Genomic DNA, 18,045 nt, shown 5'->3' on the forward strand with positions numbered 1-18,045 from the left:
AATCAAAACCACCATGAGATATCACCTCATACCTGCTAAAATGGCTATTATCAAAAAGACAGGAAATAATAAGCGTTGGTGAGACAGTAGAGAAAAGAGAACCCTTGTGCACCGTTGCTGGGAATGTAAATTGGTGGAGTCACTATGGAAAACAGTATGAAGGTTCCTCAAAAAATTAAAAATAGAACTACTGTTTGATCCAGCAGTTCTACTCCTGGGTATTTATCCTAAAAAACGAATTCAAAAAGACATGCACTGCTCCCGGCATGCTCATTGTACCATTACTTACAATAGCCAACACATGGAAGCAACTTAAGTATCCACTGATGAGTGCATGGATAAAGAAGATGTGGTATGTATATAATGTATGTATGACTGTGTGTGTATGTGTGTGTGTACATAGTGGAATATTATTTAGCCATAAAAAAGGAATTCTTGCTATTTGCAACAACATGGACAGACCTTGAGGGCATTATGCTAATAAGTAGGACAGAGAAAGACAAATACTGTATGATCTTGCATATGTGTGGAATCTTAAAAAAAAAAAAAAAAACCCAAACTCATAGATACAGAGAACAGAATGGTGGATGCCAGAGGCAGGGGCTGGAGGGGTTGGTAAAGTGGTCAAAAGGTATGAACGTCCAGTTATAAAACAACTAAGTCATGGTGATATAATGTGCAGCATGGTAACTAGAGTTAATAATACAATAGTGTGTATTTGTAAGTGGCTCAGAGAATAGATCTTAAGAGTTCTCATCACAAGAAAAATAAAGTGTAGTGATGGATGTTAACTAGACTTATTGTAGTGATCATTTCACAATATATACAAACATTGAATCATTATGTTGTACACCTGAAACTAATACAATGCTATATGTCAATTATATCTCAATGGGGGGGAGATTTGCAATTATTATAGCATCTTCAAGGACTGAAACTTGTAAATACACAATATGCAGTCAGTGCTTTTAACCCTGAATTATTCTTTGTCTGACATTAATATTACCACTTTTCCTTTACTTTATTTGCATTTACCTAGTTTATCTCTGCCCAATCATTTCTTTCAACTTTACTTTATCATTTAATTAATAAACATACACACACATATTCTCCGACCCTACAAATTGTATAATTTTCGATATCTGATTTTTGAGGACATTTTGGCTCATTCATAGTCAGTAATGACAGACAAACATTTCATTTCATTCCTTCCAACTTACTTTCTTTCTACTATTCATTAATTTTTTTTTCCTTCTTTACAACTTCTTATTTCACTTGCTTGGTTACATTTTTCCACATTTCCTTTTCTTCTTCTATCATTTGAAAGCTTTCTTTCGTGTTTCTCAATTCCATTTCCCATCCTAATAGTTATGATTAACTGATATTTCTCTAGTATACTATTATCATATTAAATAACTAAGCAATCCCATCAAGACAAGTTAGCTTTCCCTTCTCCCATATCACCCCTTTTAGAACGCTTTCACTTAACACATTTTAAAAATTTCAAGTCTTCTATCTTGAGATCTTTTTCCTCATTTATTTTTCTCAGAGAGGGTTCAGGGTAGCAGATTTTCTGAATTCTACATATACACAAACATGCAGTTTGTTGGCCGTGACAAAAAAGTGACAGATTTTGCAAAAGACATTTGGCACTCCTCTAGCTTCTAGCACCACAGATGAGAGTCCAATACTAACCTAATTTTTTCACATGCAGAACAACATAGTGATCAAGAGCATGCAGTCTGTAACCAGACTACCTGGGTTTGAATTCCAACTTTACCACATGCCACATGCATGATCCTGGTCACATTACTAAACCACTCATGCCCCCTTTTTCTCTTCTGTGGATAACAACCTTGCTAGGCTGGTTTGTTGTGTGGATTAAGAGTATCACGTGTGTTAGCACTTAAAGAAGGCCTGGCACATGATAAATTTTCAATAAACATTAGCTGCTGTTATTACCAATATTATTTAAGTACTGTAACCAGTTCTTTTAAAGTGGAAGTATGTTAAGATTTTCTCTTTATATCTGAAACTCAGGTATTTCACTGGTACATATAAAAGATTCCTGTCTTCCTTATTTCTTCCTAGGAGTCAGTGAGGCATTTCAATCCGAAACTTCAACCTCTTCCAGGCACACAAAACTCATAATAATGGTTAATTATAGTAAGGTGGAACAAGGTTCAGGCTGAAGTCAAAGGGCATAAAAGATTTATCTGAAGTGTTCTAATTTTATAAAAGACAATGTATTCTCTTATTTCTTTTAAAATGATGGTTAATTCTGGTCACAGTGAAGAGAGCTATATTTGGAAATTCTGAGTATAATGAAAACCATCTGAACAAAATAGGTTGCCCCAGTAAGAATCAATCAAATGAGGTAACTCAGATTGAATAAATCACAATCTACTCAACCTGATACAGAAAGGCCATATTTGAGTAACTGATTTAGTCATTAGCCAAAGGATAAACTTTTACATGTATAAAATAAATACATTAAGAACTGTCAAGCTTCTCACTTGAATACAGACAATCAAAATATTAAACTGCCAGAGTGAAACCAACATCCAATGGCACTAGCCTCTAATAATATCTGTGTAAAGGCTTAAGTTGTATGAGTACATGCTCAGTAACAAGTGCAGATACAATGAAAGGCAAGGTGTTTTAGGCCCTAATCATCAAATGTATTGTGAATCACAGACTCAAATTTTTCAAGTTGAAGCTAACACCATCATTTAACAGATGAGGGGGAGCTTGAATAACCTGAAGGTACCTATCACAAGCTGCATATATGTTACCAGTAACTGTACAGAGAAAAAAACACATGCTTCTAATATGGCTGGTATCATAGCAGAGAGTCATACTAAAAACAGGAAGATGAGATTCTTGGTCTGGAGGGTAATGGTAGTCACTTGAATCAGAATCACCCCACACATCCTCACCAAGAACAAATAAATAAATTCAACAAGTAGCACAAATAAAAACCACACACACCCAGGCCTTCAGCATTACTGGAAGACAGAATATAACAGACTTCAAGTTGCCTTTATGTAGAAAAAAGGGCGAAGATATACCACAGAAGTGGAAACAATAAAGGAGGGATTGAAATCATGAGCTCAAAGTAGATTGCAGGCTAAAAAATACTAAGTGACACGAAGAAGGAATTTTATGAAGTCACAATTCACAGTGAAAATATAGCAAGACACAATATCTATGCACCAGATAAGACCAACCTCTTATGTAAGGCAGAAACTACAGGAAATACAGGAGAAGTATTAGAAACATACTACTGATAGCAGATGCTAACACTCCACTCTCAGTATAAGACAGACCGATTAAACAAAAATTAAGAATATTTATATAGATCTAAATAACATAATTAATAAGGCAAATCTTATATAGATATGTTGAACACTGTATCCTGATAGTAGAGAATATACCTTCTTCTAAGAGCATCGGGAATATTCACAAAAATTGACTATATATTAGGTCAAAAGGAAATGTCAGTAAGTTCCATAAAAGAGAAATATTACAAACAAAACTCTCTGATCACCATGTAATAAAACTAGAAATTAAAATCAAAATGAAAAACAAAACAAAAAGGGAGGATACCCATGCAGAGGCAAGGGAGACAGGTTGACTTGGGTGTCAGGCCTTGAAAGGGGTGAGGAGGGCATCTGCCCGAAAGTGCAAAGGACAGACTGTTACGTACACTGGAATTCATCAAATAAATAAATATATTAAGAATAGTAGAAGCCAAAATTCTCCATGTTGGAGAAGGAAGTTGTAAATATGGAAAGAAAACTAGAATAAATCCTGTGCAATGAAGGTATCAGTGTGACTTCATGGAGATACTGTGTGTGTGCTTATGTGTGTGTTTGTGTATAACATACACACATAAAAATAAACATACACATACGTATAAATTACTACCAATGAAAATTTCTATATAAACGCTTGTATATACAAATACATATTCCCTAGCTCTGTCCATGGACAGGTCCAATAACAATGTACACACTATGCATACAGATCTTATTTTTAAGATACCATTCTCCAAACCAGGGCTCTTTGAAGAAACGATTGTTGAAAGGCAAGATGAGCCCTGAGCATCTTGTGCCAAAAAAGCAAGGACACCCATAAAGAATGACGGGGACATGTCAAAAGAACACACAATGCAGCATGAAGGGATCCCAATGGCCAAATCCTGGACAATTTAAACATCAAAATAAATAATGATAGCAACAAATTACAACCCACTGAGTAAAACAGTAAACAATTCTATACTGATATTAACATGTAAAATACTTACTAACTACAAAGAGAAAAAAGGTAACTTTACAATGGAAAAGTCTGGCAGACACCAACTTAATCAAGTGAATAAATTATTACTATCAGTAATAAAACAAAATCCTGGGTCACCAAAACACAACGTCACTTCTGTGATGTTCCTCCCAAAGATGCCTAACTTAAATCATGAGGAACATGAGACAACTCCAAACTGAGAACCATTCTACAAAATAAGTGCTATAATTTTCAAAAGTGTCAAGGTCATGAACATTAAAGACCACAAAACTGTTCCTGACTAAAATAGTCTAAAGAGACTTGACAACTAAATACAACATGTGGTTTGAGCTGAATCCTTGTGCTATTAAGGTCATTAATGAGAAAATAGGTGAAACTTAAATGGGGGGGTCTAAGGATTAGATGGGATTCATATATCAATGATAATTTCCTGATGTTGATAGCTATCCCATAGTTACATAGAAAAATGCCATGTTTGCACAAAATATACTGAAAGTGTTCTAGGGTGATGGGGCATCACTTTCGAAGCCCAACATTTAGATAAAGGGTACAGCTTTTCTGTAAGTTTGAAATTATTTCAAAAAAAAATTTAGAAAACGATGATCATAAACTGAACTAGTCTTCTTGACATATATTTTGTGCGTGGCATTTTATGTTCCTAATAGGATCTTCATAGTTCATTCATCCATTGCCTCATTTATTTAATAACTATTTAACTGAACATCTACTAAATGCCTTACTATAAATAACAGTGGTCAGCAACAGATACTGTCCCTGATCTTGTGGAATATACAAACAATTTGCAGGGAGGGGCACATAGAGAGGAAAGGTATTAATCAGCCACATACAAAAACAACATAAAACTGTGAAGAGCACCCTAAAAGGAAAAAATTACAAGCAACATTTATCAAGGGGACTAAGCCAGTCTGGGGAGTCAGGGAAGACTTCTTTAGTCAAGAGATAGCTCAACTTCCAAGTATGGAATTAACTAATGTGAGCAAGGTGGGAATGCTACAGAATTGACTCCGAAATTCTATTTTGTTGCCTGGTTCCACATATGTTCAATTTATATAAGAGAGTGGTTAAAAATCTTCATATATCTGGAAGATATGGGGGAGGGCGGGCAGGGGGAGAAAGAGGGAGCTTGTGACTAAAGCTCTAAGTTACTAAAATGCAAGACTGCCATCTAGTGGTAATTTGAGCAAACCCCTTTCAAGTAAGGGGGGGGCCCGAGAGGGGGGAGGGAGTGATGGATTATAATAGATATATCAGTAGTATATAGTGATATAAATTGTCATATACAAATTTACAAATAAGATCATTCATTGTGAGAAAACTAATATTTAATAGAATCACCTAAAAATTCTCCAAGAAAAGGGCAACTTGTGAAACAAAAGAAACTATAATTCTGCTCTTTTTTGAGGGACACTGCCAAAGAACAAGACCTCTATTGGGCACATCTGCTAGAAGAACCAACATTTAAATACTCCCCCAAGCAGCATGTCTCAATGGGGAAAAATTTTTTTTTTTACAATTTCCTAATTAATATTATTTCCTGACTTCAATCATGCATGGCAATTAAATAAATTCTTCCAGCTGAAGATGCTTCCACTGCAAATATCTTCAGTCATCATTACCATCCCTGAAGTGAATTCAATATGAATCTCATGACAATTAACATTAACTACATAGCTGGTTATCATTTCTTAAAATGTTGAATTCTAATTTACTAAAATATTGGTCTCTCCCATCTTCTAACTCTACTGATGTTCAGACAAACCAAGATTTGCTGTATGTTGCATTACCCTAACAAATCTAATACTAGAGTTCATTTAAAAATTACATCTACCAAACAACTCTTTCTACATCTTCTACCAACCTCCTAGTTAAATACAAGTATAGGAAAATGAAAGACTCACAACAGACAACTTCTTGTCAGAATCTGGGAGGAATCTCCACTAAACTTAAGACAGATGGAGCAGGACTGAAAGAAATCCAGTACAGAATATGCCTCACAATCTATTTTTATATATACATATTTTGGTTTCCCACAGCTAAAAGAAGTGTCGCACTACACCTTGTAGGCCCTTAAAGAATAACACATAAAGAAAATAAAGAACAGCAAAAATAGAAAACATTAAAAAAGTATCAATTATAAAAAGAATTTTAAATAGGTTAAAATCACATTTTAAAAGGCAAGGGTCGAACAACAAAATGCAAACTATTTACAAAAACAATCAGCAAAGATGTATCGAACAAATTCAAATCAATATAATATAAAAATACAATTCTGGGCAAAAGATACTGAATGGAATGAATGTGACTATTTTATACTGTTAATGGGTATACACAAAAGGAACAGGAAAAGTTATAAATGTCTATGTGCCAAATGATACAGCATTAAAATAGAAAAAATATGTATATATTTTAAATACCTCATTTTAAATGAGGTATTGACAGAAACATAATAGAAGTGAAAGACTGTTGAGTTTTCTTAAGCCTTGGGCAAGTAGACAAGATAAAAAATAAAAAGGATACAGAAAACTGAATAAACCATTTTATAACAATAAACTTAACAATGTATGTTAAATTATGTTGCCAACAAAGAATACATATTTTCCAAGAACCTGTGAACACTAAAACTGATCAGATATTAAGCCATAAAAATTATTTCAAATCATAAATTTCACATCTATGAACAAAACTGATTAAAATTTGAATGCAATGAGAAAAATTATAGCCAAAATAATTTAACTAACTAAAAATATAACAAACCCTTTTCTAAATAATTCTTGGGCCAAAAGGGATACCAAAACCAAACACAATTAGAAGCCATCTAGAAAATAACAAGGAGGTCTTAGTATCAAAATCTGGAGGAGAGGGGATACAGAATTAAGTTGTAATCGAGAACAAATCCAAAACCTAAATGCTTGCAGCAGACTTCCCAACATGGCAGAGTAGAAAGACCCTGAGCTCACCTCCTCTCAGGGGCACACCAAAATCACAACTATCTGCAGAACCACCTATGAAAAAGACTAGAACCTACCAGAAAAGATCTTCTACAACTAAAGATATAAAGAAGAACCACAACGAGATGGGTAAGAGGGGGCGAGTCATGGTATAGTCAAGACACATGCCCCTCAGTGGGCAGTCCACAAACAGGAGAATACAATTGCAGAGGTTCTCCCCAGGGGGCAAGGGGTCTAAGCCCCACATGAGGCTCCCTAGCCCAGGAGTCCTGTGCCAGGAAACAAGCCTTGAGAATGTTTGGCTTTGAAGGCTAGCAGGGCTTAAATTCAGAGGGGCTGGAGGGCTGTGGGAAACAGACTCTACTCCTAAAGGACACACACAAAATCTCACACGTTCCAGGGCCCAGGGAAAAAGAAGTAATTTGAAAGGAGCCTGGGTCAGACCTAACTGCTGATCTTGAGAAGTCTCCCAGAGAGGCAAGAGGCAACTGGAGCTCAACCTAAGGACACAGACACTGGGGGCAGCCATCTTTGGGTGCTCGTTCTATCAGACACTGGTGCTGGCAAGTATCACTGCGGAATCCTCCCTCTAGCTTATTAGCCCCAGGACCCCCGGACTCAACAGCCTGTAGGCACCAGTTCTGGGCCACCCGAGGCCAAGCAACTAACTGGGCCAAGACATACCCCCACCCACCAACAGGCAGGCTGCCTTAAGAACCCCTGAACAGACAGCTGCCCCAAACACAGCTGTGCCCACCAGAGGGCCCAGGACCTGGCCCCACACACCAGTGTGCAGGCACTAGATCTGGGACCCCCAGGGCCCTACAGGCAGAGATTCCAAGACCCAACTCCACCTACCAGCAGGAAGCTGACACTGGCCTCAGGACCAGCCTCACATACCACTGGACAGGCACCAGCCCCTGCCCAAAAGCAAGCCTGCTCTAGCCTCAAGACCAGTCTCACCCACCAGTGGGCACTCACCAGCCCCAGGACAACCTCAGCCCTGAAGCCTGCCAGGGCAGGACCCAGCCCAACCACTAGCAGGCCAGCACCAGACCTGGGACAGTTGGGCCCTAGTCCCACCTACCAGCAAGCCAAGACAAGTTTCAGGACACCCCAAACCCTGCAGCCAGCTGTATCACGAACCAGCCCCACCCTCCAGTGGTCTGACACCAGCTCTGGGACCCCTGGGCCCTCTAGCCAGACCCCAGGACCCAGCTCTGCTTGCCAGTAAGGCCAGCACCAGCTCCAAGACCTGGCTTCAGCCACCAGTGAGTGAGTACTGGCCCCAGGATCTCCTGGACCCCAACTCTGTCCACCAGTGAGCCAGCACTAGCCCTAAGGCCCCCTGGGGTTCCACAGCCAGCCACCTCACAACCCAGCCCTACCAATCAGTGGCTGGCAGCCTCCACACAAGGCAGGGCTTGGCAACCAACCAGACCAGGGGCCAGCCACACCTACCAGTCCACCCACAGTGGTCAGCCCACCACAACAGAAGGACCCAAAAAGCCCATATAGGAGGCACCACTAGAGCACACAGTTCTAGTGACCAGAGAGAAGTACACAGCTGGGGCGCATAGAACATCTCCTACAAAAGGGTACATTTCTAAGGTCAGGAAACATAACCAACATACCAGATACATAAAAACAAAAACAACAACTTAGGCAAAATAAGTTGACAGAGGAACACGTTTCAAACGAAGGAATAAGATAAAACCCCAGAAGAAGAACAAAGTGAAGTAAATATAGGCAATCTACCCAAGAAAGAGTTCAAGATAATGATCATAAGGATGATGAAAGAACTCAGGAGAAGTAAAGATGCACAGGGCAGGAAATTATAAGTTTTTAACGAAGAGTTGGAAAATATAAAGAACAACCAAACTGAGATGAAGAACATAATAAATGAAACAAAAATTACACTATAAGGAATCAGTAGAAGACTAAATGATACAGAGGAAAAGCATCAGCAACCTGGAAGACAAGAATAGTGGAAATCACTGATGCTGAACAGAAAAAAGAATAAAAAGAAATAAGGACAGTTAGAGACCTCTGGGGCAACATCGAGCATACTAGGATTCACATTATAGGGGTCCCAAAAGGAAGAGACAAAGGAGCAAATAACACATTTGAAGAAATAATACCTGAAAAGTTCCCTAACCTGCGAAAGGATACAGACATCCCAGTGCAGAAAGCACAGAGAGTCCCAAACAGGATCAACCAAAAGAGGACCACACCAAGACACAGTGTTATTAAAATGGCAAAAACATTTTAAAAGGAGAGAATATTAAAAGGAGCAAGGAAAAAGCACTAAGTTACATAAAAGGGAACTCCCATAAGACTATCAGCTGACTTTTCAGCAGAAACTCTGCAGGCCAGAAGGGAGTAGCATGATATATTTAAAATGATGAAAGGGAAAAACCTACAATCAAGAATATTCTACCTGGCAAGGCTCTCATTCTGATTTGATGGAGAGATCAAATGTTTTGCAGACAAGCAAAAGCTAAAAGAGTTCAGCACCAACAAACCAGCTTTACAAGAAACGTTAAAAGGACCTCTCTAAGTGAAAAAGAAAAGGCTACAACTAGGAACATGGAAATTATGAAAGGAAAAAGCTCATCAGTAAAGGCAAACATACAGTAAAGGTAGTAAAACAACATGTACACAGCTAGTAGGAAGGTTAAAAGACAAAGGCAGTAAAATAAGCTATATCCACAATAAGCAGTTAAGGAATACACAAAACAAACAGATGTAAAATATATATGGTATCGAAAATGGTAATTATGAGGAGAGAAGAGTACAAATGCGGGTTGTTACAATGCATTTGAAATTAAGAGATCACCAACCTAAAATAATCATGTATATAAATATAGATTGCTACATATAAACCTCATGGTAACAACAAAACAAAAATCTATAATAGATACATACACAAAAGAAAAAGGAATCCAAACATAACACTAAAGATAGTCATCAAATCATAGGGGAAGAGAACAAAAAAAAGAAACAAAAAAGACCTACAAAAACAACTCCAAAACAATTAACACAGAGGCAGTAAATACATAAGTATCAATAATTACTTTAAATATAAATAGAATAAATGCTCTAATCAAAAGACAGAGAGCAGCTGAATGGATGCAAAAACAAGACCTGTAATATATGCTGTCTACAAGAGACTCACTTCATATCCAAAGACACAGATTGAAAGTGAGGGGATGGAAAAAGGTATTCCACGCAAATGGAAATCAAAAGAAAGCCAGGGTAGCAATACCTGTATGAGACAAAATAGATTTTAAAACAAAGACTGTGGCAAGAGACAAAGAAGCATATCATATCATGATCAGGGGATCAATCCAAGAATAAAATATAACAATTACAAATATATATGCACCCAACATAGGAGCACCTAAACACAAAGAGCAAATATTAGCAGACATAAAGGGAGAAATCAACAATAACACAATATTAGTAATGGACATTAACACCCACTTACATCAATGGACAGATCATCCAGACAGAAAATCAATAAGGTAACACTGCCCTTAAATGACACATTAGAGCAGATGGACTTAATAGATATGTATAGAACACTCTGTCCAAAAGCAGCAGATAACACATTCTTTTCAAGTGCATATGGAACATTCTCCAGGATAGATCACATGCTAGGCCACAAAACAGGCCTCAGTAAATTTAAGAAAATTGAAATCATATCAAGCATCTTTTTTGACCACAATGCCATGAGACTACAAAAAAAAAAAAACCTGCCAAAAACACAAACGCATGGAGGCTAAACAACATGCTCCTAAACAACCAATGGATCACTGAAGAAAAAAAAACCTGGAGACAAATGAAAACAAAAACACAATAAGTGCAAATTCTATCCGATGCAACAAAAGCAGTTCTAAGAGGGAATTTTAAAGCGATACAGCTTACCTAAGGAAACAAGAAAAATCTCAAATAAACAACCTAACTTTAAACCAAAAAAAAAAAAAAATCTAACCTTACACCTAAAGGAAAAAGAACAAACAAAACCCAAGGTTAGTAGAAGGAAAGAAATCATAAAGATCAAGAATTAATAAAATAGAGACTAATAAAAACAATAGAAAATATCACTGAAACTAAAAGCTGGTTCTTTGAAAAAATAAACAAAATTGATAAACTTTTAGCCAGACTCATTGAGAAAAAAAGAGGGCCCAAATCAATAAAAATCAGAAATAAAAAAGGAGAATTTATAAGCAACACCACAGAAATAAAAAGAATCATAAGAGATATGCCAATAAAATGTACAAACTAGAAGAAATGGACAAAGTCCTAGAAATGTACAATCTCCCAAGACTGAACCAAGAAGGAATAGAAAACATAAACAGAGCAATTACCCATAATGAAATTGAATCAGTAATTTAAAAACTCCCAGAAAACAAAAGTCCTGGACCAGATAGCTTCACAGGTGAATTCCACCAAACTTTAGAGAAGAGCTAACACCTATCCTTCTCAAACTATTCTAAAAAGTTGCTGAGGAATGATTCCTAAAGGAATCATTCTATGAGGCTAGCATCACCCTGACAACAAAATCAGACAAAGAGATCACAAGAAAAGAAAATTACAAGCTAATATCACTGATGAACATAGACTCAATAATCCTCAACAAAATATTAGCAAACTGAATCCAACAATATGTTAAAAGGAGACCATACACCATTATCAAGTGGGATTTATTGCAGGGATGCAAGGATGGTTCAATATCCACAAATCAATCAATGTGATACACCACATTGACAAACTGAAGAATAAAAACAATATGATCATCTCAAAAGATGCACAAAAAGCTTTTGACAAATTTCAACATCCACTTATGATAAAATCTCTACAGGAAGTGGGTACAGAGGGAACACACCTCAACATAATAAAGGCCATATATTATTAGCCCACAGCTAACATCATACTCAATGATGAAAAGCTGAAAGCATTTCCTCTAAGATCAGAAACAAGACAAGGATGCCCACTCTCCTCACTTTTATTCAATATAGTATTAGAAGTCCTAGACACAGCTTTCAGATAACAAAGAGTAATAAAAGGAATCCAAATTGGAAAACAGGAAGTAAAACTGTCATTGTTTGCAGATGACATGACATTATATATAGAAAATCCTAAAGACACCACCAAAAACCGACTAGAGCTCTTCAATGAATTCAGTAAAGTTGCAGGATTCAAAATTAATATATAGAAGTCTGTTGCATTTCTATACACTAACAACGAACTATCAGAAAGAGAAATTAAGGAAACAATTCCATGCACCAATGCATCAAAAAAGAATAAAATACCTAGGAATAAACCTACCTAAGGAGGTAAAAGACCTGTACTCGAAAAACAAAAGAACACTGATGAAACTGAAGAAGACACAGATGGAGAGACACATCATGTTCATGGATTGGAAAAATCAGTATTGTTAAAATAACCATACTACCCAACACAATCTACAGATTTAGTGCAATCCCTATCAAAATACCAATGGCATTGTTCACAGAACTAGGACAAATAAATTTAAAATTTGTATGGAAACATAAAAGACCCTGAATAGCCAAAACAATCTTGAAAGAGAAGAACAGAGCTGGAGGTACCATGCTCCCTGACTTCACACTACACTACAAAGCTTCAGTAATCAAAACAGTATGGTATTGGCACAAACATGGATACACAGATCAATGAAACAGACAGGGAGCCCCGAAATAAGCATGCACCCCAATGTTCATATTATTTACAATAGCCAAGATATGGAAGCAACCTAACTGCCCATGAACAGATGAATGGATAAAGAAGATGCGGTGTGTACACACACACACACACACACACACACACACACACACACGGAATACTACTCAGCCATAAAAAAGAATAAAATTTGCCATTTACAACAACATGGATGGACCAGGAGGGTATTATGCTCAGTGAAATAAGCCAGACAGAGAAAGACAAGTACTGTATTTTATCATGTATATGTGGAATATAAAAAATAAAACAAAATAGTGAACATAACAAAAAAGAAACAGAATCACAGATATTGTGAACAAACAAACTAGGTTACCAGTGGGGAGAGGGGAGGTGGGAGGGGCAAGATAGGGGCAGGAGATTAAGAGGTACAAAGTACTATGTATAAAACAATTAAGCATCAAGGATATTGTACAACACAGGGACTAGAGCCAATATTTTTAATAACTAAAAATGGATTATAATTTATAAAAATTTTGAATCAATATGTTGTACACCTAAAATTAATACAATATTGTAAATCAACTATACCTCAATTTTAAAAAAACCCTAAATGCTTGATCATCAAACAAAAATAAATTTAAATAAATTTAAGCAAATAAACTAGAAGTTAGAAAGAGAAAAAGTATCAACCTGCAGGGAGGACAAGGGAGAAATTAATAAATTAAAAAAAAAAAACTTTTAAAGGAAATAATGAATAAAACTAAGAGCCAGGTTTTTAAAATAGTAAAATAAAACAAATTATGTTTTAAGCACACACACACAAAAAGGAAAGCAAACAAGGGGACATGCAAGTACACATACTACAGATATCTCATACAACTCTCTGCTAGTGAATTCTGAAAATCTAAATGTCACCTGTGTAAGAAAAAATAAATCATCAAGACTGCCTCAGTAAAAAATAGAAAACTAGACTATATGGACTCACATAAAACTGAAGAAGTTATCCAGATGCTCCCTCTCCCCCCCAAAAAGGGGCACAGAATCAGACTACTTTAGACATATAAATGCTATTTAAACTGCTCCAGAACACTGGGTAGGGAAATAAAAGCTGTTCATTTAAGTGTTCAATGTTAACATTAGCCTGCTTCCAAAACTATAAAAAGATAGTCCTCCAAACAGGAAATTGTCTTGTCTAACTTATGACCAATGATGTAAAAACCTTTAAACAAAATACTAACAAATGCAAAATATTTGTATTAAAGATTAACTCACAGGGCAAAACAGACTAATTTCTGAAACTCAAGGATGGTTTACTATTAGAAACATTATTAAATAATTATAATACAGCACATTAACAGCTCACAGCAATATATGGTCACACTGATAAATGCAAAAAGTGAAATAAAATATTTCTGATTTTTTAAAACTAGGTAAAAATAGCAATTCTTTAGTATAAGAAAGAATATGTATCCCAAAACGAGCTAACATACATAACATAAATACTAGCAGGATTTCCCTGGCGGTCCAGCAGGTTAAGACTTCACGCTCCCAATGCAGGAGGCACGGGTGCGATCCCTGGTCGGGGAACTAAGATCTCGCATGCCGCGGGGCACCGCCACAAAAAAAAAAATACACACACACACACACACACAAACAGCACTCACATTAAATTCAAAATCAAACAAGGATGCCCAAAGTCTCCTTTTAGTTTAAACAATCTCAAAGTTCCAGCCAAAAGCAATGAAACATATACGATATAACTAGGGATAAGAAGAAATTCTAGGGACCTACCAAGAAAATTCAAAATATCAACTGAGAAACTATGAGAACTAATAAGAAACTAAGGAGTCTGATTTTCAAGTGAACATATAAAAATCCTTAGCTTTCTTAATTATAAATAATAACAAGCTTGAAAATAGGGAGAAGTACTCTTTCACAACGGAAAAAAGAAATACATAAAATACTTAAGAATGAAGGTATACTTAAATATATGGAACTTACAAAAAGAAAACTAAAAAATTTAGGTGAGAACATAAAAAACTTGAGTAAACAAATACACCATGTTCCTAAGTGGCAAGATCGAATACAATATAAGAAATCCGATTTCTCCCACATTATTCTATAAGTTTAATGCAATGGAAATTTGGGCCACTTGATAAAATTACTCAGAATGATATTCAGAATAAACTATTCAGGAAAAATAAAGTTAGAAAAAGTTGTTAAATTGTTTCTGAAAAAGACTACAGGATGTTAAACTATATTATAAAGTCAAAATAATTTAAAAAACAAAATGCTTCTAAAGCAACAATGATGTTACACAAGACTGAAAGGTCAGAATAATTAAAATCAAGTGATGCTAGAGCAACTCACAGCCCCCAAACAAATGCTAGTATATCGTGAAGGCCACAGCTTGCGAGAGTTGTGGAGTTTCAAACCAAAAGGGATACACAGTATGACTAACAGATCAGAATAATTCAACCCAAATTGGTGGCGCAGTGGTTGAGAATCTGCCTGCCAATGCAGGGGACACGGGTTCGAGCCCTGGTCTGGGAAGAGCCCACAGCCGAGGAGCAACTGGGCCCGTGAGCCACAACTACTGAGCCTGCGCATCTGGAGCCTGTGCTCCACAACAAGAGAGGCCGCGACAGTGAGAGGCCCGCGCACCGCGATGAAGAGTGGCCCCCGCTTGCCGCAACTAGAGAAAGCCCTCGCACAGAAACGAAGACCCAACACAGCCAAAAATAAATTAATTAATTAAAAAAAAAAACAGAAAGTCAGAAATTATGAGTAAGCAATAGTGTGATACCTTAAACCAGTTTCTAATCTGTTTTTTTCTAAACTGACCGTTTTCTATAACAATTATAACAGGGCAACAATGTACAACGTCTTCTGAGTGGTGTTCCCTATCCTGTTTTTACTAGTGGGTCAGGAATAGAGTTGCAAATGAGTTACAAATGTAAACGTCTGACACCTCAATGAATTCATCAACAAGAGTTTAAAACTCTTTTGAGAAAGAATTAGTTCAGCTAAAGCTGCTTAACTACAAACGATAGGATTACGTTAGATCCCAATTCACAGAATATACCAAAAAAAATCCTGCATGGATGAAGTTAAATATAAACACTAAAATCATACTATCAAATGCACTTCAAAGAAGCTGAACTGATTCAACACTCCCACCAACACTGTAAGGACCCATTTTCCCTAGTCTTCACCAACGTAAGTTCATTTCCTTTGAGAAATTCTACTTGGAGGAATTTATGGCAAAGCAATAAGCAGAAACATACACACAAAAAAATAATTAAGGATATCTATTGCAACACAGCTCGTAATTTTGAAATGTTGAAAAAGACAAATTCTCGTCAATCTGTTATCATTTAAATAATTACTGTACATTACTCAATAGAATACTATACAAACATCAGTAATAATGTTGCTGAAAATATGTAATGGCATGGGGAAATGTTTTTACAATATATTGTGTAGTTTAAAAATATAGTTTACAGATGAGTTTCATATTGTGATCCCAAATCTATAAAAGGGTAAAATTTACTTTTAAAATTATGTGAATGTGAATAAGGTTAAGGATGGCTAACAAAATGCTAAACAGCGGATTTTTTTCTTCTCTTTGCTTCCTAGAGATTCTTCTCTAAAGTGTATTGTCTTTACCAAATTCCCTAATTCAGACAGTGGATCCCATAAGATCCACTGTTCCTAATCAGAAAAAAAAAAAAACACACATTTACAGCTGGCAAAGAAATTCCACTTCTGTGAATGTGTAACTAAATTATTATACACACAAATATTTAGTACAATAATGTTTATCTCAGTAGTATTTAAAATAGAAAATAATTAGAAACAACTTAAGTTGTAACAGGTTCACTAAACATTGTAATCATTTCATGATATAAGTCAAATCATAATCCTGTACACTTTAAAGTTATACAGTGCTGTAGGGTCGGTTATATCTCAATAAAACTGGAAGGAAAAAAAAAGCAAGTCCAACAAAAGAAAGTTTGGATAAATGAGTTACAGAACTTCCATAGGATGTCCATTAAACTCTGCTTCAGATGGATATTTAATAACCAGAAAAATACTGACAATATAAATACAATGCTTGGTTAAAATATAGACTATGAAACTGCGTGGGTTGTGAGCATTTATTTTTTTAAATAAATACATAACTATATGTATGGAGAAATCACATACTGCATTATTTTAAAAGCTGGAAAGAAACAACAAACATTAAAATAAGTTTCTCGGGCTTCCCTGGTGGCGCAGTGGTTAAGAATCCGCCTGCCAATGCAGGGGACATGGCTTCCAGCCCTGGTCCAGGAAGATCCCACATGCCGTGGAGCAGCTAAGTCTGTGTGTCACAACTACTGAGCCTGCACTCCAGAGCCCATGTGCCACAACTACTGAAGCCCGTGCGCCTAGAGCCCGTGCTCTGCAACAAGAGAAGCCACCACAGTAAGAAGCCCATGCACCACAACGAAGAGTAGCCCCTGCTCACCGCAACAAGACCCAACGCAGCCATAAATAAATAAATTAATTAAATAAATTTATACAAAATAAACATATAAAATAAGTTTCTCTGGATGATGTACTGTTGATGGTTTTAATTTTCTTAACAACACTGTGTTTTCCAAATTCTCCACAAAGTGGGTTTGGAAAGGATGATATACATACAAAAATACCCAAAGGGCAGGAGAAACTTAAAAACTAAAGCAGCCATCTGTCTCATTGTTTTGATTTAGTTTTACAGAATTTTATTCATTTTCAATTTAAAATGACACTAAAGGAAGAAATTATTTATCACACAGAAGTATAGTTTTTTTTTTAATAGAGAAGCATCGCTCCAAAATGTGTGCTTTTAAGTGTAAAAATTAAAATATTTTAATGAAGCTTAAAGTAGTAAGTACTATTTTATAAAAGTGAATAAATAAATACAGTTAGTAAAAATGCCATCTACCTATAGCGCCAGTATTTGAAACCCTGGCTTTGGTATTCCAGTACAGCTATGTAAGATGTAACCATGAGAGGAAATCTGGTGAAGAAAACATGGAAC

At 36.2% G+C, this 18,045-nt stretch overlaps 1 protein-coding gene across 1 annotated transcript in view; it reads right to left on the reverse strand.

The window, feature by feature from the left end:
- The window catches only part of AGTPBP1 (ATP/GTP binding carboxypeptidase 1), a 176,312-nt gene that overhangs the window by 45,780 nt on the left and 112,487 nt on the right, over positions 1 to 18,045 (reverse strand).

This window comes from Balaenoptera physalus (genome assembly GCF_965194825.1).
Source record: "Balaenoptera physalus genome assembly, chromosome: 7".
In the NCBI taxonomy this organism is placed as follows: Eukaryota; Metazoa; Chordata; class Mammalia; order Artiodactyla; family Balaenopteridae; genus Balaenoptera; species Balaenoptera physalus.